This window comes from Oryctolagus cuniculus, chromosome 11 (assembly GCF_051225735.1).
Source record: "Oryctolagus cuniculus isolate XC-2025 breed Fujian yellow rabbit chromosome 11, ASM5122573v1, whole genome shotgun sequence".
Classification (NCBI taxonomy): Eukaryota; Metazoa; Chordata; class Mammalia; order Lagomorpha; family Leporidae; genus Oryctolagus; species Oryctolagus cuniculus.
The window spans coordinates 76,218,468-76,245,423 of record NC_142877.1 but is presented as its reverse complement, the minus strand read 5'-3'; the positions used below and the strand labels follow the sequence as shown (position 1 = coordinate 76,245,423).

The 26,956-nt window shown below is 40.2% G+C and overlaps 1 long non-coding RNA gene and 1 pseudogene across 2 annotated transcripts; one reads left to right on the top strand and one right to left on the bottom strand.

Annotated features, from left to right (window-relative positions):
• Window positions 1-8,839, bottom strand: part of LOC149123533 (small ribosomal subunit protein eS6 pseudogene) — a 78,953-nt pseudogene extending 70,114 nt beyond the window's left edge.
• A 1-nt stretch (window position 8,840) lies between these two features.
• LOC108176666 (uncharacterized) lies at window positions 8,841-25,657 on the top strand. 2 transcript variants are annotated; one of them, XR_016216170.1, is made up of 3 exons: window positions 8,841-9,229; window positions 13,801-13,871; window positions 14,029-14,406. It is a non-coding gene; the product is annotated as an uncharacterized LOC108176666 (long non-coding RNA). The 2 variants fall into 2 exon arrangements; XR_016216171.1 differs by lacking the exon at window positions 14,029-14,406 and adding an exon at window positions 21,571-25,657 and having other exon boundaries at window positions 8,848-9,229.
• Window positions 25,658-26,956: the final 1,299 nt, after the last annotated feature.

Genomic DNA, 26,956 nt, shown 5'->3' with positions numbered 1-26,956 from the left:
CAGCTTCGGCTGTTGCAGCCATCTGGGGAGTGAACTAGCAGATGGAAGACCTCTCTCGTTGTCTCTACCTCTCTCTGTAATTCTTTCAAATAAAAAAAGAAAAGGTTAATTTCTTAACTCAGATTGAGATTACATGTGTATTCAGTTTCTGATCATTCACTGAGCTACCACTTATGTCTTATATGTTTACATTTGTATACTTTAATATTAAATTGGCCTTCCATGTCCATGAGTTCTACATATAATGGATTTAAACAACCTCCGATTGAAAATATTGATCATTTTTGTCTGCAATGAATATGTACTCACCTATACACTTACATGTAGTGGGCTCACTAGAAATATTCAAAGACAGGGTAACAGGGCAAGTGGATTAAAGAAAGGAATTAAATATATGGTAGGCTTCCAGGAAATGAATGGTACATTTTCATGCTGAAGCTATATGCCATAATTTCTTATAAGTATCTGTAATAAAGAAATTCTAATAATGATCTATTTAGTTCCAACCTCTCAGGAACTCACTAAAAACAGAAGAGGTAATTCTTTCTTAAGAGAAAGGCTAACAAGTATTTATTTTGTCCAGTAAATGTGGTTTAAATTTACTAAAATAACTTACAATAAATCTGTATTTTTTTTTCAGTCAATACTACTTTTTAGCAAATGTTAGGGAGCTTGACCAGTCAATTGTCTATTCTGTAACTGACTAATTAGAACATGTCTTTACCTGCTAATTAAACTTGACTAATTAGTTCATATAACACCCATGCAAGGTTAAAAAAAAAAGAAGCAGTTTACTTTCCGTTTTACTACAAGAAAATGACACAAATGTATTATGAGTCATGTACTTGGGGGCATTCAGCAAATCAATTGGAGAAGCAATATTTGAAATAAGAGTTTGAGTTTTTTTCACTAGCCTTTTTTGACCTGTGTTTGAGTCTGTTTTTAATGCATGAAAACTGAAAGTGGGTTGAGCTGCTGATTACAATTCTGCCACCCCGTGTCACAATACAGATCCAAGTCCCAACTGCTCTACCACTGAACCAGCTCCCTGCTAATGCACCTGGGAAAGCAGGGGGCCCCTGCTACCCACATGGGAAACCTGAATGAAGTTCCAGGCTCCTGGCTTCAGGCTGGCCTGGCCCTGGCTGATGCAGCCACTTGGGGATTGTACCAGCTATTTGAAGATCTCTTTCTTTCTGTAGCTCCCTCTCTCTCTCACTCTGCCTTTCAAATAAATAAATGAATCTTTTTTAAAAAACACTAGAAGTAGTGATTTTTGTACTGTTCTGCATTCAAGTGAACAATCAGGATATTGAAAAACCACTCGGCTGTAAAAGAAAATATATTTTTATTTTTTAAAATTGATTGAATACTTATTTCCTTGTTTACTTTCTGAATCAACAGGAAAATACAGGTTAAGATGTCATTATAATTTCACTGCAACCTGTGCTTAAAGCACTGGATTCAGAATTTCGTATCACCAGAATGAATTCTAGCCCCTCCTTTGCAAGGTCCTTGGGCTTTTGAATTAGTGGGTTATTTAATCAAGCAGAGTTTTAATTTTATCATTTCTAAAAAGTGGAAGTGAAACAACTGGCTCATTTATTTTATTGGCTCCTGTGAAGGTTTAACAAGACAGTTTGTGTTTTTATTGAAGAATGATAAAATGGTTCCAAAATTTCAGTTTGAAATTTTTAGTGAAAATATTTTATTTTTAAATTATCAGCAGGAAAATGAAATTTTGTTGGCTGCCCTGCTTTTTGTGTTTATTCTAACTATCTTGAAATTTTAATAATTCACTAATGTATTTATGGAAAGTCATATGCTTTAAATTTCTCAGAATTGTCTATGTGTAAAAAAAATACTAATCTAAGCACCTTTTTTTCCAGAATATTTATTTTTATTTTTTTATTTTTATTTTTTTGACAGGCAGAATGGACAGTGAGAGAGAGAGAGACAGAGAGAAAGGTCTTCCTTTGCCGTTGGTTCACCCTCCAATGGCCGCCGCCGGCTGCGGCCAGCGCACCATGCTGATCCGATGGCAGGAGTCAGGTACTTATCCTGGTCTCCCACGGGGTGCGGGGCCCAAGTACTCGGGCCATCGTCCACTGCACTCCCTGGCCACAGGCGAGAGCTGGCCTGGAAGAGGGGCAACCGGGAAAGAATCCGGCGCCCCGACCGGGACTAGAACCTGGTGTGCCGGCCCCGCAAGGTGGAGGATTAGCCTAGTGAGCCGTGGCGCCGGCCTTTTCCAGAATATTTTAAAAATAGGGCAAATAGGGTTTGTCCTGTGGTGCAGTAGTTAAGGTGCTTTCAATGCAAGAATCCAATATCGCAGTGCCAGTTCAAGTCCCTACTCCTCTGCTTCCAATCTAGCTTCCTACTAATACACCCTGGAAGACACAGATGATGGCCTAAGTGCTTGGGCTCCTGCCACTCACATGGCAGACCAGGATGGAGTTCCTGGCTCCAGACTTCAGTCTGGCTCAAATCAGCTATTGCAGTCATTTGAGGAGCGAACTAGGGAATGGAAGATATATAGCTTTTTATATATATACACATATATATAATCTCCCATGTCTCTCCCTCTCTGTTGCTCTGTCTTTAAATAAATAAATAATTATCTTTGTTAAAAATGTGGCAAAGTTCAAATAGTAATAATATTTGAATTTAATTGGAGATTTACCATATTGAGGTCTCCGTGTAGACCTTTATTTGGTCATTACTGTATCACCATGAGGACTTTAACGCTACAGAATCTAACCACATGTGGTATCTGAGTGACCATGAGCTAATTATTTATATTATAATTCCCTCATATATGCTTGGGGTGATTATTCCCATTTCATAAAATTTTTGTTTATAATTATTTAGCACAAAAAGTGCTGTCATCGTTTTTTAAAAACACAGTGAATACCGACTGCATGTTAATCTTTTTTAATGAGATGCATTGTTTAGAATCCAAATTCACAATGACCCAGAGAAGATACTAATTTGTTATCACATTAGTAGGTTGCTTATCCACTGTCAATTTGCTACTCTTCCTTAATAACAGAATCCCAGTTTTCACAGTGAGGAAATATTCTCAGCCAAAAATACTATCTTTGTCAAACTCCCTTATAAGTGAGGACAATCATGTGGCACTGATTTATAGCTAATGAAATTATAGTTAGGATATCTAGAAGGTTTTCTCTTTAAATCTTAGTTAAATATTTACTTGTCTGCCCTTTTTACCTTCTTTCTACCTGTAAGACTAATATTAAAAGATTTTGAGCAACAGGAGCCATCTGCAGACTACACTTTAACATAATGTGCCACATGAAAATTGGTAGAAAAAAGAAGTTTGAAAAATGTGTCCCCAGTTACATCACTGAGCCCACTTTGTGACTACTGGATTGGATGTCTCTGGACTTCTTTCAGTGATTCAAATAATCCTCCATATTCTAATGTCTTTGGTTGAATGCATTAGTAACTAATTCACTGGGTATGCTGACCGCCGACTTAAGTCATTGAGCTATGTGATTAAATTTTTCCTCTCCCTTAATAGATCCCCACAGGTAAAATCTTCAACCATATTAAAATTTAAAATAATGACTGGTGATACGATTTGGGAGCACTTCAAGTAATTAATAAATAGACTGTGGTTACAGGATTGGTAATTAAACTATTCAAGGGCAATTCTTCCAATCTGGAGAAATTCCCGTTTGGAAATCGGCACTGTCTTCTGCTATAACTGGGAGCGTGTGATCCTTGTAGTTATATAATTTTTAAATTCCAAAATATCATGTGCCATACAGATGACATGAATGCACACTTGCTTCACCTTTCTGCCACTTTTATAAGCCACTATTATCCCTATGGACAAAATCATCTATTTAAAAAAATTTAAAATTAACTCTTGAAAATCTGATTTGCTTTAAAAATTGATTGTTTTACAAAATACATTTATTAATTAAAATTATAATCTTTAAAATAAGCTTTTTCTCAAATCAGAATATTGACAACTGTATGAATTATTTCTCAGAAGTTTATAAGTATAGAGCAGTAAGGTTTCATTTTTGAAAAGCAGACAACTTCCTTATACATTTCAGAGTAAAATTACTGCTTTCATGTTTTCACTACAGAAAAATGTGTGTGAAGGTCAAATTTTTCTTTCAGCATATTTTTCTTGACTGTACCAAAATGTTGATGAAAGATAGTTTTATTTGCTTCTTTTAAAATATGACACTAATATATTAGTTACTGCATATCTTACCAGGTTGAACCATGTAAATATTTAGTTATATTTGTTTCAGATATTATTTTATCAAGAAATAAGATAATACAAATATAATTGAAATGCACATGTAAACCTCTGAGAATATTCATATATCTATAATTATTTATATTATCCAAAATTCAGATATGAGGTTTCTGAAATTAAAGAGGTTATTATTTCCTACAGCAAACAATTGCACTGGCTTCTTTTTTCCTAAGTTCCTATTCCTGAGATGATGTTAAGGACAAGATGTCATCCTACAGGCATGAGAGTCTATTATAACCAAAGAAATATCAAAACAACAACAAAATGAATCTTGGTGTTTATAGAAGACAGAGAGGAAACTCTTGTCCTCAACTTCTGAGAGAGTGTCCTTGAAAATGTTATGAGAATAATTCCATGTCCTCGCACTTAGGAAAGTAAATAAGTCTCTCCAGGGGAAAAATGAAAGTGACATCTCCAAAGTTAAAAGCAAATGGTGTCTTTGAGGTCCTGGGACTCATCCTCCCTTGGAATGTAACACTTGATCTGTCTCTCATTCATTCTCACTGTCTTTGAAGCCATAAATTATCTTATAATGCACAATTTTTGGTCCAGTCCCCAAGGTCAGTAAGATTTTCTCAGAGGTCCTTAATTGTATTGAGACATAAAAAATATTGTCTCCATAATCCACACCTCCCTCTCCCTTTCTCCAGAGAAATAATCATTGTGTATCCTTCAGTCTATGTGTTCATACTTAATACCACCAAAAATATTTCAAATCATTTTATCTCATAAAATTTACATGTCTATTCGATTATTTCACCTATACTAGTACCCAATTAGAATTAGTAAAGAATTGGAAAGGTTAAAACAAATTTCCCAAGTAATGAAAAGGCCAGGCTTATCTGATTGATAGCCTAATCTTAATAAGAATTAAATGGAAATGAACAGCTGAGTGGTACTTCTAATACTAACATGTGAGACTAAGATTTCATTCTTGCCTGTGCCGTCTTTATTCTTTCTTGATCACAATGAGCAGCCTTCTTGAAAAGTCTACATGAGGATGAGCATTTAACCTGGTATTTCGCACTGGAGTGCCTGGGTTCATTTCTCAGCTCCAGTTCCTGGCTCCCACTTCCTCCTAATGCAGAACCTGAAAGGGAGCAGTGATGGCTTAGGTAGTTGTTCCATGTGGGAAATCTGGATTGAGTTTCTGATTCCTGGATTCAGTTGCCCCAGTGCCAGCCCTTGGAGGCATTTAGGAAATGAACTAGCAGTGAGGCCCCTCTTCCTCTCTCAAAACCCTGCATAATGTAACAAAAGTTGGCCTCTTGCAAACAGCTTTAGAAGAATTGAATTGTGGCAGCAGCCATCTGAGTGAGACTGAAAGTGGGTAGCTTTCCAGATGAACCTTGTGATGACTGAAGCACTGACTGGTATCATGATTGCAGCCTCTAGAAATCATACATGGAGGACCCTACTGTGCTGCCTCGGGATTTGGCCTACACAAACTGTAAGGTATACATGTTGTAAATTGAAGCCACAAGGTTCTGGAGTACTTAATGACACAGTAGTAGAGAACAGATGACATTTCACTACTGGATGTAGGCCAGTTCTATGGCAAACACTAAAAAGGCTTTGGAACTGAGGAACAGATATAGGCAATTTATTTGCAGTGCTCCCCCAGTGCGCACACACACTTCACACACATTCAACATATGATGATTAAACAGTCATAACTGCCACCAAGATTCCTGTTCAAGATAAGGAAAAATGGGAGGCTCAAAGAACTCACTGCTCCAAAACACTTGTGAAATCCATTTGGATGAATGTTGGAAATTTGGTCATACATTTTTTGTTTGTTTGTTTTGAATTTTATTTAAGGTATATAAGGTCCATGTATTTCAAATATACAGATTTAGGAGCATAGTGATACTTCCCACCCTAAGTATCTATGAAACATGCATTTAACCTTTCTAAAGAACCCTTTGTGTGACTGAACATTTTTCTCCCCTGAGGTCATAATAAAAGGTTATGTAGGCATACCTTTGCATTATCTCTAAACCAAATATCTCAGAAAACGTTTCTTAATTTTAGCACCTTTTCTGAAGAGGCCAGATGTTTTCAAACAATCTAGTTCTGGTTCTCTGTTTAATAAATAGTTTCCTCACTTTTATCTTTTTCCAATCATATTTTAATATAAACAGTCCAAGGAAATCAGGAAATATGTTCAAAAAGTCTCTGTTGTGAAGTAATCTTTTATTGCTTTTTAGGAGAATGGCAGGGACGTGTTGGTAGTGGGAAAGAGTGAGGGAATGTTATAGACATATTGTGACTCTTAAAGAACCAGGATAAGTGTGGGGAGCAACTCGGACTAGACTAAGTTACTGGAATTAAGACTTATTCTATGCACCTGCTCTCCCACAATATGGCGCTGGGAGAGGAGTAAAAACAACTTTTACACAGCTGCCTCCAGTTCAACCAGTAACCTGCAGGAGCTGATCCTGCTCCTGATTGGAGGAGAGCAGCGTACTCAGCGTGTGGGTAGCAGAGTTGGGATTGGTGGAAGAGGACTATAAAGGAGGAGAGAGACACCATGCACCAGGAACATCTAAGGGGAACATCCGGATAACATCTGAGCAGCCCCCGAGAGGGCCGGCTGGCTGGCGGTGTGCCGCTCCCCCGCGGAAGTGGGGAAAGTGGCAGGGGGAACCGCCCTTCCATGGAGGTGGAAGGGACCGTAGCCAACCCGGGAAGAACCAGCAGCAAACCCGGGAAGGGCCAAGCAGACAAAAGAACAGCGCAGGGTCCTGTGTCGTTCCTCCGCGAAGAGGGGGAGCAACAGATAAGTAATAATAATAAAAAAAAAAACTGTTCCACTGGCCTAGTCAAGCCACAAAATCAAGCCTAACAAAAAGGTAAAGAAATGAACTTAACAATGTGTTTGTTTACTTAAATCTTTTGTCTAATTTCTTATTGAGTTGCTTGTTTCTTATTCAATTGTGATTTCTTTATATGAGGGATCCTCAAACGTCATGGAAAATATGTTATCTTTTAATTCCATTTTTATGAACATTTTAGTGACCCTCATATATTCTAGATAGAAGAATATTGTCATATATATTTCTTTGACAATGTTTATTTAAAGTTTGCAGATTTCCTTTGTTCTATTAATATTGCTTTGCAAATAACACATTGCAATTTTGGTCAAGTTTAAATTTTTAAAAAAAGATTTATTTATTTATTTGAAAGACACAGTTACAGAGAGGCAGAGGCAGAGAGAGAGAGAGGTCTTCCATCCACTGGTTCACTCCCCAGATGGCCTCAATAGCTGGAGCTGTGCCATTCAGAAGCCAGGAGCCAGGAGCTTCTTCTGGGTCTCCCACGTGGGTGCAGGAGCCCAAGAACTTGGGGCATCTTCTACTGTTTTCCCAGGCCATAGCAGAGAGCTGGATTGGAAGTGGAGCAGCTGGGATTCGAACCGGCACCCATACAGGATACCGGCACTGCACGCGGTGGCTTTACCCACTCCGCCACAGTGTGGGCTCCAAAGTCTAATTTGCTAATTTGTTCATGGATGGATCTTGCTTTTGGTATATTAACTAAGAAATATTTAGTAAACTGCTCACAGACTTAATCCTATTTTCTTTTAAAATTTTATAATAGTTGGTTTCATACTTAAGTATGGTCTATCTTGAATCATTACTTATATGTTACAGAAGGATTGTATTAATTTTAGAATATGCATTTCCAACTGTTTCATCCTTAGTTCTTGTAATGATTATCCTTTTTTTTTTTTTTTTTTGCCTTGAACAAGCACTTTATACGCAAATACACATAGGAAAGCACTAATTAGAAGGCTATGATGAACCTGCTGCTGCCAACATTTGATGCTCACGGGAACCCTTTAACCAGCGGAGATCGATATAATAATGGGTTTTATAGAAGACAGGTGGTGCTGCCCTAAAGGACAGGTTAACACAGACCTCAGTGAAAAAGCATTCATAGTCAAGGAAGTCAGTGAATACACATGGGAGAACATGTGGCATCTTTTTAGTAATTAAAACCACACTTACACAAGGCAGGACGTAGGGAGCAATACGACAAAGCAAAAGCAACACATCTGGCTATTGGGAAACCAGCGCCTTAAGAAAGAAGGGCAAATGCAAAAATCTCTAAGGCAAGAGTGCTGTGAGGAAACACGGAGCTTGAGTGCTGTAGCCGAGAAGTGGAGTTTAGGAGTGGAAACGGTCAAGGTTAAGAGCCACAGCTCCTGTTTCTGCCCCAGTGGTGCTAGGGATCCCGCTTTGCTTACTGATCAAAGATAGCAGACCAGGTGCTTATGGCTCTCTAGCGAACTTATAAGCCCGCCCACTCCAGAGTCCACCCTTTCGTAATTGGCTCACAAGTCCTCCAATGGACGCACAGCCACCTCTGGCGCCGGCTTTCAAACAGCTGTTCACTTGGAACTGCAGGCAGACCTCTCAACCAAGCTTGAGGAAGGCGGAGAATCTGTCTCCGCCCGAGGCCGGCATGGCCCCGCCCATCAGGCGAGATTCTAGACGGTGATTGAAGGAGGCGGCTGCTCCTCAAGGGCATCGTGCGGCTTAGGTTGTGACCAGGAAGGAGCTACTGGATTAGAGCTAGGCGAAGGGGAGTTGCTAGAAGTTGGCCAGAGTTTTCCCGCTGTGACAGCGTCCGTGGCCTCCGGTGTGTTCTGCTTCGCGCGTAGGCTAATGCCTGGGGTTGGAAGAGTTACGGGGTCCTCGGGATCCCGCCTGAAGCTTCCCCAAGAGCAGATCCGCCCCCTCCCCAAGTCGCGCAGTGGTGGACAGCCCGCAGGTTGCAGAGCTCAGCTTTTGACCCCAGGATCCTACTTGGAAGTGACTGCCGGGAATCCCTGCTCGTTTCTCCTCCAGGGCTGCCTCCTCCCCAAGCCCCAGTCTGGAGACCCCCGCAGTGGTCACCCGACGCCGCGCTTGGCTCGCGGTGGGCGCTCTGTGCACGCGTGCCGTTTTCTTTCTTTTTATCCGGTCTTGTTAAGCTTTGTCGTTTTAAACTGTGCTTGGTCAATTGCTTGATGAATGAATAAGCATCCTCAGCTGGGTGTTTCAGGTCTAAAACAGGGTAATGTGTTCTGGCTACTTCCATCTTAGCAAGTAAGTCGAATTTCCCAACTCCCGGGCAGTCCATATTCATTTAACACTTTTACTCTTGTAGTTACGAATTTGAATTTTATTTAAGCAGAATTTCATCATGTATCCATAATTTGTGACACTTCATATCTACTTTCTAGATACGTGCGTGCTCTCCAGAGAGGCTGAAGTTGAAACATTAAGCATTGGAAACAGTCTGAAGGGCTAAGAAGGAATTGATTTAATATCTTTTTTAAATATTTATTTATATAAATGGAACATATTTCATGTTTTTCAAATATATATAGCTTTAAGAACATAATGATCCTTCTACACTCCCACTCTCTCCCTCCTTCATTTCTTATTCTTTCCTTTGCATAATTTGAAAAATAATTATTTCTAGACGCTATTCTGTTCCATTGATCTATTTGCATTTAAGTAGACACCAAGCTTTATAGTAACCATATTAGAAGTCTTAAAAACAAGTAGTCTTGTTCTGTCAACTTTGTCTTTTTTTAAAACAAATTTTGGCTATTATGAGTCCTTTTTTTAAAATTAGCATGCCTATGTTTGTTTCAGTTTATATTGAGATTGAATTAAGTATGTAAATCAATCTGTAGGTAATGTCTTAAGATATTGATCTTGGAACACAGTTCATTTCTCTACTGTATGTTGATTCATTTATCTTCACAAAGTTTGTAGACATCTGTCACTACCTTGAAATCACATGTAAACTTTGGTAGATCTGTTATAGATTTCTTAGGATTTTCCACATGTATGTTGAAGTGATAAAAGAGAGCATCATAATCTTGTTCCTGATTTTAGAGAGGCAAAATTTATTTCACTATCAACTATGGTGTTAGTTATAAGGGTTCTTTATTTGGTTGAGAGCATTTCCTTCTATTCCTTGTTTGCTGATTGTTCAGACACAAATCAGTTCTAAAATAACTAGCACATATATTAGTGATTCTCTTAAAGTGTAGAGTAATAAGAACAATGGATCAAGAGAAGCAATGTTAGTAAGAAATAATTTGTCATTAAGGAAATAGTTCAAGCTTTGTGGAATAAGACAATTTATTGGCTAGTACATTTATACACATAGATGATACCTTATGTCAAAAATTTTAGAAAAATCCTGATGTCAAAGGAAAAGGAAAGGTTTGATAAATATCATAATCAGTACAGTTGATATTAGTGAAGATTTTTCAATATTACAGAAATTATTTACAATGAAATGTGTGTTTTCTAAAAATGTCATAAATTATTATTTAAACAACATCACATAAAAATCTTGGAAGGTATAGTTGAAGTTGGCAATTTAACTGCATCCTCAAAATTTACTCTATCACCCATGTTTTAAAGTGCAAAACCTGGTATTAAGAAGTATATAGCTTCCACTTCTAAAAAAAGACAACCAGTGATCGAGGTACTGTTCAACTTATTAAAAGCCAAGTGTACCTTCAGGTCATTTTCCAAGTCTTCTAACTATTTTCCTCCTTTAACATCTTGTGGCAATTCATCATTCATTTCTGGGAGTCACTTAGCTAGTCAATTTCCTCTATGATAGAACCTTCTTGAAGTAGCCTTCTGAGTGCATTAATAGGTTATCTTTTGGACTCCTTCCTAAGATATGCTCCAGATCATTCACCACACTATTTCCTAGCTGTAAAATTGCTGGGAGTTTCACAGAGAAGGTTCAATCTATTTTATATATTCTTGCCACTTTGATCCTTAAGTACAGAGGGCTTAAAATCCACTTGCTCTTTGGCAATACCATTTCCGTTAAATTTCCCTGAATGTTGTATCAGTGCCAGAGAAGTTCAGATTTTGTCATCCAGAGTACACCAGTGTTAGAGGAGCTTCTTTGAGGGCAATGCTGTAGTTAGTTTTACATCTCATCACTGATGGAAACCAGTACAGGAATAATGGATACTGGCACAGCGTCCTGATGGGCCAGGTTATACTGAAAAAAGGTTGGGAGCAGGAGAACTAAAATCCTCATGAAGTGTCAGTCCACAGCGTTGTGAGAAGTTCAGCGAAAAAAGGTACTGGTAGCAGAGAGGTACCCAATTTTGAGGGTGGAAGGAGTGAAAATCAGGCTTAAAAGGATCCAGCAGCAATCAGGTATCCAGTGACAGATACAGGTTTTTGAGTGATATAAAGGGATCATTTGGATGGGCTGGAGAGTACACTGTGGGAGAAAGGACACTGTTGAAAGATGCAAGAAAGCCTAATGTGAAGCAGGAAATTGCAAAGGATTTGAAGTGACTAGAGGCAATAAGGGCTCTGAACAGAGGAAATACACATCAGCTACTGTGGGGAAATGGGAACAAGAATGAAAAGGCCAGGGCTGGCGCCATGGTGCAGTAGGTTAATTCTCCGCCTGCAGTGCCAGTATCTCATATGGGCGCCAGTTCTAGTCCCAGCTGCTCCACTTCCAATCCAGCTCTCTGCTATGGTCTGGAAAAGCAGTAGAAGATGGCCCAAATGCTTGGGCCCCTGCACTCGCATGGGAGACCGGGAAGAAGCACCTGGCTCCTGGCTTTGGATTGGCCAGCTCCGGTCGTTGCAGCCATTTGGGGAGTGAACCAATGGAAGGAAGACCTTTCTCTTTGTCCCTCTCACTGTCTGTAACTCTACCTCTCAAATAAATAAATAAATCTTAAAAAAAAAAAAAGGACAATTATAGGATGGACTCTGGTACCCAGAAGAAAGTTTGTGAGGATGGTGAATAAAGTAATGAGGTGTGAGGTCATCTCGAAGGTAAAGTATAGTAACATCAAGGGGAAGATGAAGAAGAAGAAATCAGAAATAAGATCAGTGAAAGAAAAGGAACCTCAGTAAGGTCCTCAGCTAGACAGAATGCTAAGGAGACTCTCAGAGGTCTCAGAATAGATGGTGGCAAGAGATAAAGAGGAATCAAAAAGGAGTCTGATAACTGCTTCTTCATAGAAAACAGTATAGGATCAAGACCAGATTTAAGAAAAACTAAGGTAGAAAGTTTATCATTGATGTTTTGGAGAGTTTGATGAGATGAAGGCCATCATTAGAGATGATTCAGTCAGAATTCATACAGAATCCAAAGAGGAAATAAAGGGAATAACATATTTCACTGATGCCCCAAAGAATTTAAGACCTGTATGTTCAACAGCTTCATATATTGTATAAGAGATCTTGCCATCAGTGATGAAGTAAATTATCCTTATCAAGTCATCTCAAGACGTATGCCAATATACCTACAGAAAATGGTAGCTATAGAGTAAGATGAGGGGAGGGGCCAGCTCTGTAGTGTAGTGAGTAAAGCTGCTGCCTACAGTGCCAGCATCCCATATGAGCACTGGTTCAAATCCTGCCTGCTCCACTTCCAATACAGCTCCCTGCTAATGTGCCTGGGGAAGCAGCTCCTTGGGTCCCTGTACCCACGTGGGAGACCCAGGAGAAGCTCCAAGCTCCAAGCTCCAAGCTCCTGGCTTTGGATCAGCCCAGCTCTGGCCATTGCAGCCATTTGGTGAGTGAGCTAGTAGATGGAAGCTCTCCCTCTCTCTTCCTCTCTGTAATTCTACCTTCCAAATAAATATATAACTAAATATTTAAAAAAAAAAATGAGGGGCATAACTGAGTCAAAAGAACTGGCTATAGATAGAATTAAGTATTACAGTGATCATATAAATAGGATTAGGTGTCTGGTAATAATAATATATAGAGTTAAAAAAAGAGTGAATGCCCCAACCTAGAAAGCCTTGTCTAAATACTGACTGTGTGAATTCAAAGGGCTTCCATAGCCTAGGCAGAGCATGTCAAGAGCCTTGGGTGGTCACTGACATTTTACTTAAATTAACAGTAGGAGTCACTGTGCACTAATTTCCCACTCAGGTCTTCTGTTCTCAGAGTTGTATTATGAGAGTTAACAGTAAAACTTCTTCTCAAAGATTTACTTGGTTTAGTGTGTTAAGTGGAGGATATTCTTATGTCTCAAGTTTTAGTTATGCCTTAGTGTCCAATTCCATTGCTTGTTTTCTTAGGTGCTTCATTAATTAATGATAAAACTTGTTCTCAAGGACTTACTTTTTTTTTTAATGTATTAAATGCTCAAACAAAATGTATCATTCTCTGGTGCTTCTTTAAAGTTTCTCAAAAAAATGAAATTAACTTCGAGATGCAATGACTATGAACAGCCTTTGTCTTGCCTGTTGAACAATTTTTTTTTTTCCGCGCAAATTGTTGAACTCTTTACTTTGTATAAAGTTGGTCTTCTGTGTATAAAGTTAACTGAAACTGGGTCTTAGAGGAGAATGGGACTGGAAATGGGAGAGGGAGGAAGTGATAGGGTGGAAGTATGGGTGGGAGGGCAGGAATGGTGGGAAGAATCATTCTATTCCAAGTTCCCAGAATTTCTCAACATTTTCCTTCCTTATGGTTCTTCAGCACATCCCAGTATTTGATCCTCACGACCAAGATCTTGGTATATATTATATTATCTCAAAGGAGTAAATAAGGTAAAAATTTACAAGTTTTGCCCCAAAGCCACCTAACAGTCATTTCACTGGGTGAAGTTATTTCAAAAAGTTAATGGAATATAGAATTAAGTGATACATTCATGTTGTTGAAAAATTTGAATTCCATGCATATTGTCATAATTCACATTTTCTACAGATGTTTGAAGTATTCTTTATTTCACACTACTTCCAAAGGAGACATCCATTGTCTACTCCTATCATCCTTTCATTGCCATGGATGGACAGAAAAGGAATGTGAGACATGTCAAAGGTTTACTTTGATCCTAAGAAGACCCTGCTCCATTTTCTCAGAGGGACTTGCCTCACAACTGACATCCTTAGAGACTGTAGACATAGGGCCTCTGGAAAGGAAGGATTACAGTTAAACACCAAAGCACTGCATATTGATAAGGCAGAATTTTGTCTTGTACTTAATCCACTCCCTTGTCTCTAGATTGATACAGATATATGTATATGTGTGTGTGTGTATATATATATATATATATATTATAATGAATAAAATACAGTGGTTTTACCTGTCATGACTATTCCTTTCAAAGTAGATAAATATATTTTATAATTTGAAAACTTGAAGGGAGGCTTTCTGCAAGTGATCCTTGATTTTATGCAGACAGTAGTTTTCTGTTGAAAGGACCAGGACTGAATCTCAGCCCTAGGGATATATTCATACTCCATCTCATGTGAACTCCTTGAGGGCAGAATCAGTCATGTGGTACTTGACTGGAGATTTTCAAAGGCTAAGCATGACTTTCCAGATACATCATGATACAAAAGAATGGCTTGCAGAGAAATGCAGATACCTTGAGTTCTCCCCATAATTATATCCACTGTCACCAGATTATGGTGTTTGGAATATTTCATCTGTGTCCTCTCATACACTGAGATAAGCAATTTGTGTGTTTTGGAGAGAAACTCTAACCCTACTCTAATCCCTAGCCCATCTACATGGTTTAGCACGTAGGCTAGTGGTCTGTTCATTGTCGGATAGGATGTTGGGCTTCTCCTTTCTATTTCTGTCGCTCCCCCTCTTCGTGGAGGAACAACACAGGACCCTGCGCTGTTCTTTTGTCTGCTCGGCCCTCCCCGGGTTTGCTGCTGGTTCTTCCCGGGTTGGCTACCGACCCTTCCACCTCCGTGGAAGGGCGGTTCCCCCTGGCCACTTTCCCCACTTCCGCAGGGGAGCGGCACACCGCTGGCCGGCTCTCTCGGGGGCTGCACAGGTGTTCCTTCAGATAGATGTTCCCCTTAGATGTTCCTGGTGCATGTTGTCTCTCTCCTTTATAGTCCTCCTCCGCCAATCCTAACTCGGCTGCCCACACGCCGAGTACGCTGCTCTCCTCCAATCAGGAGCAGGATCAGCTCCTGGAGGTCATCACTCAAGTTGGCAAGAGGCAGCTGCATAGAAGCTGTTTGCTCCTCTCCCAGCGCCATATTGTGGGAGAGCAGATGCATAGAATAAGTCTTAATTCCAGTAACTCAGTCCAGTCCGGGTTGCTCCCCACAGATCCCCCTTTCTTTTTATTTTTTGGCGTTGATACGCGCCTGTCTTCGGTGTCCCGCAGCACACACTCTGCTCTGCTTGCTAGAGTTGCCCACAGGTGCTTACAAGTCCTATCAATCAGGCAAACCGAATCCAAGCCTTCTCATCGCCGTATTGTGGGGAGACTTATTAATGTTAATTCGTGCCTGTCTTCGGTGACCTGCGGCGCATAAGCTGCTAGCCGCCCGCAGGTGCTTATCGTCCTAATCAGGCAGACTGAATCCAAGCTCTCTCATTGCTGTGTTGTGGGGAGGCCTTATTTTTCTGTTTCTCTATCTCCGGGCATTCCTATTTCTCCTATTTTACTTCTATCTACCAGCATTCCTATTTCTCTCATTTTACTTCTAAACTTCTGTTTCTCTTATCCCTGTGGCTTCCCAGCGCCCGCCCCAAGGCTGCTTCTCGGCGGCTTCCCGGCTCTGAGCCGCTTCAGCCCGCGCTTCTCTCATCTGCGCGGCTTCCCGGCGCCCGCCCTGCGGCGGGCTCCCGGCTCTGCGCAGCTCGGCTTCGCGCGCACACTCCGCGGTCTCCATGCCCTTCGCGCCTGCACCACGGCCTCGCGCCAGCCCCGCGTTCCCTATCTATTCACGCCCCGTGCTCTCTCTGCACGCGGCGGCTTCCGTGAATCACACAGCGTAGCTTACGTTTCCGCCACCACCGGCATTCAGTCCAAGTTCCCCGGACTAACCTGGCGAATTCCAACCTGGCGGCCCACGTCTCTGCCTCTGGTTCCAGATTTTCGCCTTTTGCTCCCCGGACTGACTTGAAGAATTCTAAGCTGGCTTACGTCTCCGCCTCGGCCTGCACTCGCGGCTTCATCCTCCCTAACATTTTTCTCTACCCGGTATGTTTCCCTAAGTTTTCTTCCAACAATATTCCTCCCTCATTTCTCCTGGCCTCTCCCCACAGTCCGTATCCAAGTCTAAGTTTCTTATAGGTTTCACTTTCACTTTCAACCTGCAGTCCGTATCTGAGTCTAAGTTTCTTCTTGCTTTCACTTTAAATCCTAACTTCTTTCCCACAGTCCGTATCCGAGTCTATGCCTAGGCTTTCGATAGCTTCTTCCGGCACCTTTTCTGTCCGGTTTTTCCCTAGGCTCTTTGCTAGTCTCTCTCTCCGGTATTTTCCACTTCTTCCCGTTTCTTCCCTCCTAAGTTTCCTATCTGAGTCACGGCACCATTATGTCGCTCCCCGTCTTCGCGGAGGAACGACACAGGACCCTGCGTTGTTCTTTTGTCTGCTCGGCCCTCCCCGGTTTGCTGCTGGTTCTTCCCGGGTTGGCTACTGTCCCTTCCACCTCCGTGGAAGGGCGGTTCCCCCTAGCCACTTTCCCCACTTCCGTGGGGGAGCGGCACACCGCTGGCCGGCTCTCTCGGGGGCTGCACAGGTGTTCCCCTTAGATGTTCCTGGTGCATGTTGTCTCTCTCCTCCTTTATAGTCCTCCTCCGCCAATCCCAACTCGGCTGCCCTCACACCGAGTACGCTGCTCTCCTCCAATCAGGAGCAGGATCAGCTCCTGGAGGTCATCACTCAAGTTGGCAAGAGGCAGCTGCATAGAAGCTGTTTTCTCCTCTCCCAGCGCCATATTGTGGGAGAGCAGATGCATAGAATAAGTCTTAATTCCAGTAACTCAGTCCAGTCCGGGTTGCTCCCCACATATTCCTATCTACAAAGGAATCATTTTCCACTAAGATGGGGGAAGAATCACAGCATCTGTAAGTTAAGGGAACACTAAAAATCAAGCATAAAATATAACCTTGAGATTCTGAGATTCTGAGATGAGGACATGTAAGTATCTTTCCCTGCGAAAACAATAGATTTAGAAAAGTGGCAAAATAAGTGAGAAATAAAAGGTTATATTTTATGCTTGATTTTTAGTGTCCCCATAACTTATAGGTGCTGTGATTCTTCCCCATCTTGGTAGAAAATGATCCCTTTGTAGATAGGAATAGAAAGGAGAAGTCCAACATCCTATTTGACAACTTTTAATTCTCTGCTTCAGTACTCATCCATGAATCAATGTATCTCAACATTCTCAGTTCCATTATGCTCTTTATTTATTTATTTTAATTTTTACTTATTTGAAGAGAAATATAGATAGAGAAGAGAGCTAGAAAAAACCATCCCATCTGCTGGTTCACTGCCCAGATGCCCATAATTCCTCTTTAGGAGCTGAAGCTGGTAGCCAGGACCTCAATCCAGGTCTCCACCTGATTGGTAGGGACTCGATTACTTAAGCCATCATTCCTGTCTCCCAGTGTCTACATTAGCAGGTGGTTGGAAACTGGAGCCAGAACTCAGAATCAATTCATACCAAATGAGTAAATTTAGACTAATAAGCAAGTAGATTACCTAGTCAATAGAGTTCTAGATATAAAGGGATTTTTTGTTTGTTTTTGGATTTTTCCATTCAACTTGACCTAGGAAGGAGAAAGCTGGAGGAAATAGAGGAAAATGTAAATTGTCTAAGGATGAGTTATGTAAGATATAATTTTTAAGCACATTTAATGTGTGTAGTAAACTCCAGTTGATCCAATTGATGAGCCAATCACAGTATTTACTGAATTACTACTTATGCTTGGGATATTCTTCATAGTAATTGTTAGGTGGCTAAAATTGTCAAATAGGTTATTACATTTTTAAAGAAATAAATATAAGAGAAATGTTTAAAAAATGCTGTAATGTGATAATGACTGGGGTGAAAGGCTACTTTAGGGACCATGGAAGAACTTTTTGAGAAGGGTGAAATCTGCACAACCCTAAGAAGGTGGCAATAGAAAGGTATATAGCTTTCCTGTCTGGTAGAATTTCTGTGATGATGGATCTGTTTCAGGTGCTATTAGCATGTGAAATATAGCTAATGAAGCCAAGGACTGAATTTTAAATTTGTGAACCTTAATTTGAATTTAAATAGCCACATATGCCTAATGGCTAAGGTGCTGGAAAGAACAGATCTAGATAAAGAGGGCTTCAAGCTGAAGGAAGAACAAATTTGACTTGGTGACACCCTTGCTGTAGTTGGAAGACAACAAAAAGCAGGATGGCTGGATGAAAGTGAGGAAAATATTTGAAGGAAATGGGCACAGATATTCAGGCAGGGTTGGGTCCTGTAGGAAACTGTAAATAATGAAGAGCTTGATTTTTTTTTTCCAATTGCAGTAGGTGGGTATCAGTGAGTTTTAGAAAGTAATATGCTATGATCAAACTATTGTGTAAAAACACACAATTAGAAAATAACAGTGGAAAACATTGGGATGCAATTGTTTTGGTCTGGGTAAGATATGAAGCTGGCAGAGAAGGTGGTAACAAGTGATTGGGTTTGGAATTTACTTCAGTGATTATGAGACTGACTGCTTGGTGGGGGGCGGCAATAAAGAAAAGGATCAAAGATAACTAATTTTTTGAAGATGGTGAAAACTATTTTAAGAAACATAGTCATTATTTTTATTGTAGTCACACAGGTTGAAATATTATTAGACATCCAAGGGAAATCTAAAAGGTGATTTGAAATACCCAAATAAAATGCAAGGTAAATTCAGGCTAGAGTTGTAGCTTTGAGAGACATCTTTGAATTAATTCAATGAATATCTGTTGAGCATTGTCAGTCATTTCTCTAGGAACTGGAGTTAAAGCAGAAAACAAAATAATTGGAACCTTTCTTATATATTGTATTCTAGTTATAGAAAAAAATTTAAAATAATACAAATAAAAATTCATTGAACAATATTTTCTAAGAACTTTTTAAAAGGACTTGTTCATGTAGAAACTCATTTAATTGTCTCAATAACTTCATGAAATAATTACCATTACTGTAACTATGAAAGTTTTTATACTATAGGTCCCCAAACTAAATAACTATACAATGTACAGTTTCAAATGTAGAAAAAGTCCAAAACAGAAAATAAATTAGGGTCCTGAGATATGCTAAAATAGTCTAATGGAGCTGAATCTGTGAGATATGTCTAACTAGGGTAGTCATAACAACATTTGGGAAGATACCTGGGTGAAGTTAGGTAATGAGCTATGCAGATATTGGAACAAGAGTATTCTCAGTAGAATACAGGGAAAGACTAAATTTCTATGATTGGAATGTTTGTTTTAAATTAAGGTTCATGGGCAAAAGAGAGAACAGCATGTCTGGAGCAGATGAGAAACGAAGGGAATAGTAAGAAATGTGATAAGGTTTGTTATTCATGAATTCATTTAAAACTGATATTGCACAAAAGGGTAAAAATAGGAAAAAAGAACATTGAAGATTTATGCTATACCCATCATTTGGAATTCTGCATTGAAAGTAGCTTTGGTAAGAAAAAAACAATCAGTTTGATTTAAAGAAGAAAAATAGGAGTACTATGTCTCCTACTTAATGGAAATATATTAACAAGAAAGGTTAAATTAAAAAGGAAAAGAAAAATATGTAACAGGAGGGGATTTCTGAAGTGATTGGAATATATTTTTACCAGAGCACACAGGAAGAGATTGGCCGTCACTGAACCTGTGCAGTTCCTCCTTTATAAGTAGAAGAACAAAGTAAAAGATATGAATGTAGGTAATCCTGTGGTTGTACTCTTGAGGAAGTGAAAGATTTTTTATTTGATTTCTTTTCTTATTTGAAAATATAATATGGTAGACAAGATAAGGAGTGGCAGGTATTTGAAACTGAAATCAACATAGGTGACCCACAGATGTTAAATGATACACTGGAAAAACAAGAACAAGAAGTAATGGCTTATTGTTGGAATGAGGCACCATGGTCCCCCAGCTACCTCTGCTTTCTATCTTCATCCTGACCAGGAAATACAGTACGTTGACCAATGTGTGACTGAGCCAGCTCCATATTTTCCCTGAAGGCTTGAGCCCAAGCCAGAGCCTTGAACATTCCCAGGCACAGATATGCTACGAAATACGTGCCTTAGTTCAACCCTCATGCAAATTCCTTAACCAGACCCCCTTTTTACAGACCTGAATAGAGCATCTCTCATCTTGATGTCTGCTGTGAGGACACTGTGCCCCATTGTATGTGTGCTTTCCTAATGGACTTTGGTCTAATCACCTTGATGTCTAGGACTTTTTTCTTTGCTATTCTAACCAATCTCATCTGGGGAGGGTCTGCAGTAGTGCCCTGCAAGAACTCTTCTGCTGCCTCTCTTGAGGCGACTCCTATTTTTACTTTGGATTTCTTTTGTACTTTTACTAGGAGCTTTACTTCCTTTGCCTTCTGTGTGATGACCATGTTTCTGTGTGTAGCACATTCTTAAGCATCTTTTTGTAAGGCTGTACAGGTGGTACAGTTTCTGTTTGTTATGGAAGGTCTTTATTTCACCCTCATTCATAAATGTGAGCTTTGTAGGTTGCAGTATTATGGGTTGACATTTTTTTTCTCTTCTCTTGGAATGTGTTTCACCATTCTCTCCTAGCCTGTAGGGTTTCTGATAAGTATGCTGTGAGTCTAATTGGAGATCTGTTGTTTTTCTCATGCACATTTTAGAATCTTTTCTTTATGTTTTACTGTGGAGACTTTGACTACAATGTGTCATCATGAAGTTCTTTTCTGGTCATGTCTATTAGGTGTTTTGTGAGTTTTTTGTACTTGGGCTGCCCTTTCTTTTTCCAAAATAGGGATGTTTTCTGTAATTATTTCACTAATATTTCACTAAAAAGACTTTCTAACCCATTATCTCTTTCCACATCTTCAGGAACTACTAAGACCTGTATGTTGGGTTGATTGATAGTATCCCATAGATCTCTAACACTGTGTTTTAGTTTTCTAATTTCTTCCTTTTTTTCACTTTGATTGTAAAATTTCCAGATAGTTGTCTTCTGACTCGGATATTATTTCTTCTGCTTCACCAAGTCTGTTCCTAAGCCTTTCCACCGTATGTTTTATTTGTTCTATTGAATACTTCATTTCCAGTATTTCATCTTGATTTCTCTTTAAAAATCTCAATTTTGTATGAAAAATTTCCCTTCATATCATGTACAGATTTCTTTAGTTCATGAATTTGCTTCTTATTACTTCTACGTAATCATATGATCAATTTTTTGAATTTCGTTTCTGGCATTTCATTTCACATTCTAATCTTGAAGTGTTGTATTCTTTAGTTGTTTTTTTTTTTGTTTGTTTTTTTTTTTTGACAGGTAGAATTACAGTGAGAGAGAGAGAGATGAGAGATGGAGAGAAAGGTCTTCTTCCAATGGTTCACTCCCTCAAATGGCCACAATGGACGGAGCTGTGCTGATCTGAAGCCAAGAGCCAGGAGCTTCTTCCTGGTCTCCCACATAAGTGCAGGGGCCCAAGCATCTGGGCCATCCTCTACTGCCCTCCCGGGCCACAGCAGAGAGCTGGACTGCAAGAAGAGCAACCAGGACTAGAACCCAGCATCGATATGGGATGCTGGCGCTGCAGGCAGAGGATTAACCTAGTGCGCCATGGCGCAGGCCCCTAGGTATTGTGTTTTTGGGGGGCTCATGTTGTCTTCCTTATTCTTGTTTTTGAATTGCTGTATTTATTTGTTTATTATTAGGCATTTGTGGTGATACTTATTTTTTATTTGTTTTGTTTTGTTTTCTTTTCCCTGTGAGCTGTTTTATCTTTGAACTATGCCTCTATGGCTTAGTGAAGTGTCTGCTCTTTCAGGGAGTACAAAGAGGTGTGTGCTGGGTGTAGTCAGGGAGCTCTGTTTGTGCTCCAGGATGAGGGAGTGTCCAAGGTGACACCCAAGTTGGATGTGGTAAATTTCTTTTTTTTTTTAATCAGAGGGGAGGTTTGTTGTGCTCTGTTGGCATAGTCTCACACTCTCCTCCTTGCCGCAAAGGAGACCAATGCCTGGGCGCTAGCCTCAGTGGGTACAAATTTCATCTATGCTGCCACAGGAACCACAGAAAGGATCCATGCAGTCCTCAGTGTTAACACGGATTCTGCAGCAGTGACCGTCACCAGGGAATCAGGGAGCCCCCAGCAGTCGGAGCTGCCCACAGTGACTGCCCAAATTCCTAGGCACACCCTGCTCCCTCCCGTGCAGCCACAGTGTTTTCACAGTCCCAGCACACAAGGCTCCCATAGTCACGAGCCTCCAGCCCCTGTCAATTCTGCCAGCCAGACTTAAGCTCTCCTCTCGGCTGGTTGCTGGGCGTGTGGACACCAGCTGGCACAGGTGTTATTTATGTCCAAAATGGCTCCCACTCTCCGGCAGCTAGTTACAGGATGCTGGTGCCGGGTGGTCAGGAAGAGAGAAGCGTGCCCCCCTTTTTTTCCCTTTAGGTTGGCTGACGCACTGTCTCCCACAGGGCTCCAAGCTGTCTCCTCACAAGGCTCTTTCTGAATCCTTATCACCAGTGGCTTGGGCTGTTGCAGTCTGGTCTCACTTCACTCCAGATTTGGTGCTGAGGTTCTCAACTGCTGGGGTCCTGAGTTATGTGCATCCACACCCTCCACATAGATCCACAGTGTCCCTCTAATTTGCATGGTGTTTCCTCTGTCATTTTCTCCCTAACTCTTCCCTGAGATTTCATTCTCCTTTTTATAAGTAATTTTTCATTCTTTCTGAAACTGACCATTTGGGTTTTATATATTTTATGGATGCTAGAAGTTATTTTTTTTTAAAGATTTATGTATTTATTTGAAAGAGTTACACACAGAAAGAAGGAGAGACAGAGAGAGAAAGAGGTCTTCCATCCACTGGTTCACTCCCCAGATGGCTGCATGGCTGGAGCTGTGCTGATCTGAATCCAGGAGCCAGGAGCTACTTCTGGGTCTCCCACGTGAGTGCAGGGGTCCAAGGACTTGGGCCATCTTCCGCTGCTTTCCCAGGGCATAGCAGAGAGCTGGATCAGAAGTGGAGCAGCTGGAACTGGAACAAGCGTCCCTATGGGATGCCGGCACTGCAGGTGCGGCTTTACTTGCTATGCCCCGGCGTCGGCCCCTGGAAGTTATTTAAATCTTCTGTTTAGTAAGGTCATGTAGCAGGGAAGGAAAGAGCCTCTTAAGTATTGCCAGGTGCAGGTGGAAGTTCAGAGTCTACTCAGCTTCTGTTGACACTCACAATGACCTCCTCATTAGCTAAGAGCTGGTGAGAGTTCTGGCTTCCCCCTGAGACTATATGCCTAGGAGAAGGCAGGTTACCTCATTAATGCTCTGTGACTGACCTATTAGTACCATGGGAGTGAGGTAGCCTCCTAAACACTGGGTAGTACCCAAATCCTTAATGTCCTACTGGACCTTTTCTGCAACAAGGAAAGTGTAGGCTCACTGCTTAGTGGGAGTAGGAGTCCAGACTTCACATTGTAATAACTATCCTCAGAGAAGAAACTGTCTCAGTGCTGCACTGCAATGTGAGGTGCTGGAGAAGAAAGCTGCGGCTTACCCCCTGCACTACAGTGCTAACATCAGACTAGGTTATCTTATTATGGATTGGTGAGTGTGGAAATCTAGATTCCTTACTCATCTTTTGCTTGCATATGTGAGGAATAAGACCACATATTTTCATGTGATCCTACAAGGCTGCCTCTTTTCTTGTTCCTTAATTAGAGAAACAGATTTTATTGGAATTTGTTTTGCTTGCACCTCTTAGCATTTCTGGTTTGCTTCCTTCAATTTTGTGTTAGTGATACGTGGTGCAAAAAAAAAAAAAAAAAAAAAAAATTAAGAATCCAGCTACCATCTTGTCATTATTTGGATTCCAAGGTTCTCTAATGTATCTGTCTTTTCTTCTCCACCTTTTAGAGTTTTCTCAGATTTATACATCCACGTGTATAAAATAAAAATGCTACACAAAAGTTATACTAGCAACAAAAATATAAAGTAATAAAAAATGACCTTACCAATAACATATGTACTACCATAGAGATCAAATTAAATATTATGGCTGGCACCACGGCTCAATAGGCTAATCCTCCACCTTGCGGTGCCGGCACACCGGGTTCTAGTCCCGGTTTGGGCACCAGATTCTGTCCTGGTTGCCCCTCTTCCAGGCCAGCTCTCTGCTGTGGCCAGGGAGTGCAGTGGAGGATGGTCCAAGTGCTTGCGCCCTGCACCCCATGGGAGACCAGGAGAAGCACCTGGCTCCTGCCATCGGATCAGCGCAGTGTGCCGGCCATAGCACGCTGGCTGCGGCGGCCATTGGAGGGTGAACCAACAGCAAAAGGAAGACCTTTCTCTCTGTCTCTCTCTCTCACTATCCACTCTGCCTGTCAAAAAAAAAAAAAAAATTAAATGTTATGTACAGAGGTGAACAAAAAACTAAATAAATACAGGTATAGATGATTTCTGATGAAAAAATTAAAAACATATTTATTTGAAAGTCATTGTTACAGAGAGAGTGGTAGAGACAAAGAGAGAAACAGAGATCTTCCATTTGGTGGTTCACTCCCCAAATGGCTACATGTTGAAGGCAGGGGCCCAAGCACAGGCCATTAACAGGGAGACCGATTGGAAGAAGAGCAGTCGAGATATGAACCAGCGCCCATAAGGGCTGCCATCCTCACAGGTGGCAGCTTTATCCACTGTGCCACAAAGCTGGACCCAGTTCTCGCACATTAAAGTGTGTCAATATGAACCAGAAGCCTTGCTAAAACAGAATGCTGAGTCCCAAATTTGGAATTTCTGATGAACTACATTTAGGGGAAAAACTCAAAAATTTATACTTGTAGCATTAGTCCTGAGATAATACTTTCACTAGTGATCCAAAGATCACACTTCTATAGATAATGTCGACCTCATCTCTCTTTAAAATACACATTCATTTACACATCTCAGTGTTATTTATAAACGCTGGAATTGACCAAGTAAATCATATATATAAGTTGTACTGTAGTCTTTCATTACAATGTAGTGTTCTATGCTGTAATAAGAATAATCATGTCTACATGTAACAACATAGGTAAATATTAAAACATTCCCCCAAATCTAAATTATAACAATTTTAGTAATACAATTGGTAGGGTTAATTATTCTCCAGAAACAAAGACGGTTACCATTCAAATGTCACAATATTGGTTAATTCTGGAGAAAGGAAGGGACCTGTGTTGAGGATGGACTCACAGGATGGCGGTTTCTAGTATATTAAAGATGCTCCTTTTCTTGACCTGTCTTATAGTACATAGATGTTCACATTCTGATTAACCTTTATAATTGCATATTTGCAATTTAAATGAAAAATGTGTATTTTGTATATTGCTGACAACTGAATGTATTAAAAATAATAAAGTAACTGAATAGCATAGAAAATTTCTGTAATTTTTGTTGTTGTTGTTTGAAAGGCAGAGAGAGGGGAGAGGTCCCATCTTTTGGATCACTTCCCAAATGCCTAAAATAGCTAGAGGTGGGCCAGGGTGAAATTTGGAGCTGAGAACATAATCTGGGTGTCTCAGGTGGACTGCTGGAAGCCAATTACTTGAGCTGTCACTGCCACGTTCCCAAGTCTACATTAGCATGAAGTTGAAGTCAGAAGCCAGTCAGACATCGAGTCCAGGCACTGTGATATGAGATGTGGGTATCTTAACCTCTAGGCTGAACACCTTCCTCCATTTAAAAGATTAATGCCAATATTAAATCACTGTTATCTCCTATGGCAACTATTTGGAATCTTATTAAATTCACAATGGTTACTTCCCATGGAAATTATTTCTCTCCCCTGAAGAGAATGTTAACTGGTCTGTTATCTCACGGATCCATGAGTAGCTGAACCTGCCCTGCTTTCAAAAGACAGGAGTTAGAATCAAATAACACTTGTTCAAAAACTCTGGACATGTCTACAATATTACCCATAGAGTTGCTATCAGCAAACCATTCCCTTAATAATTCAGTATTAGATTAAGTAGATTGTTATATTTGTTTATTTCCATATCATTTCAAATAATTTTCATTAAAGTATTAAAAAACTTGCTACCTATTGTAATTTAATGAAACTAAAATGTGGTTATTTTTTAAGCATTTTCTATGAAGGGGCTACCTGCCATTGTTATCTGTGATGTCTTGGAACGAACGTATTTTCACTATGTTTGTGTGCATTTCCTTCCTCATCTTTTTAACTTCACAATCCCATCAGTTTGTTCAGAGCCAGGGTGTTACTATTACAATGTATGATAAAATATAGAGGGAACTACACATTCAAAAAAATAACGTACACTGCTGTAGAAGAGGTAGTCAACAAATTAACACAACCCATAGCAATGTAAAGGGATCATTTATCTAAAGTAAATGAATGTATATTCATTTATGAGCATTTTGCATCTTTGTAGTAGCTAATGTTTTCTCCAGCATATCATGAATAAAATACCTGTCAGATCCATTACAATAAGTGCAAACAAGCTCTAGCACTTGGACTCCTTCTTTAAAAAGATATCAACAACATGTAAATCATGTTCTGCATTTCTTTGATGGAATAAAATTGTTAAAATGGCAAAGCTAGAAGTATTTATTTACTTATTTCTGACAAGATCACTTGCTTCATGTTGCATTGCTTCCCATAGGAATTGCTGCTGGCTGCCACATCCATTTGGATCTCTTTGCATGACAAAAAAGCTA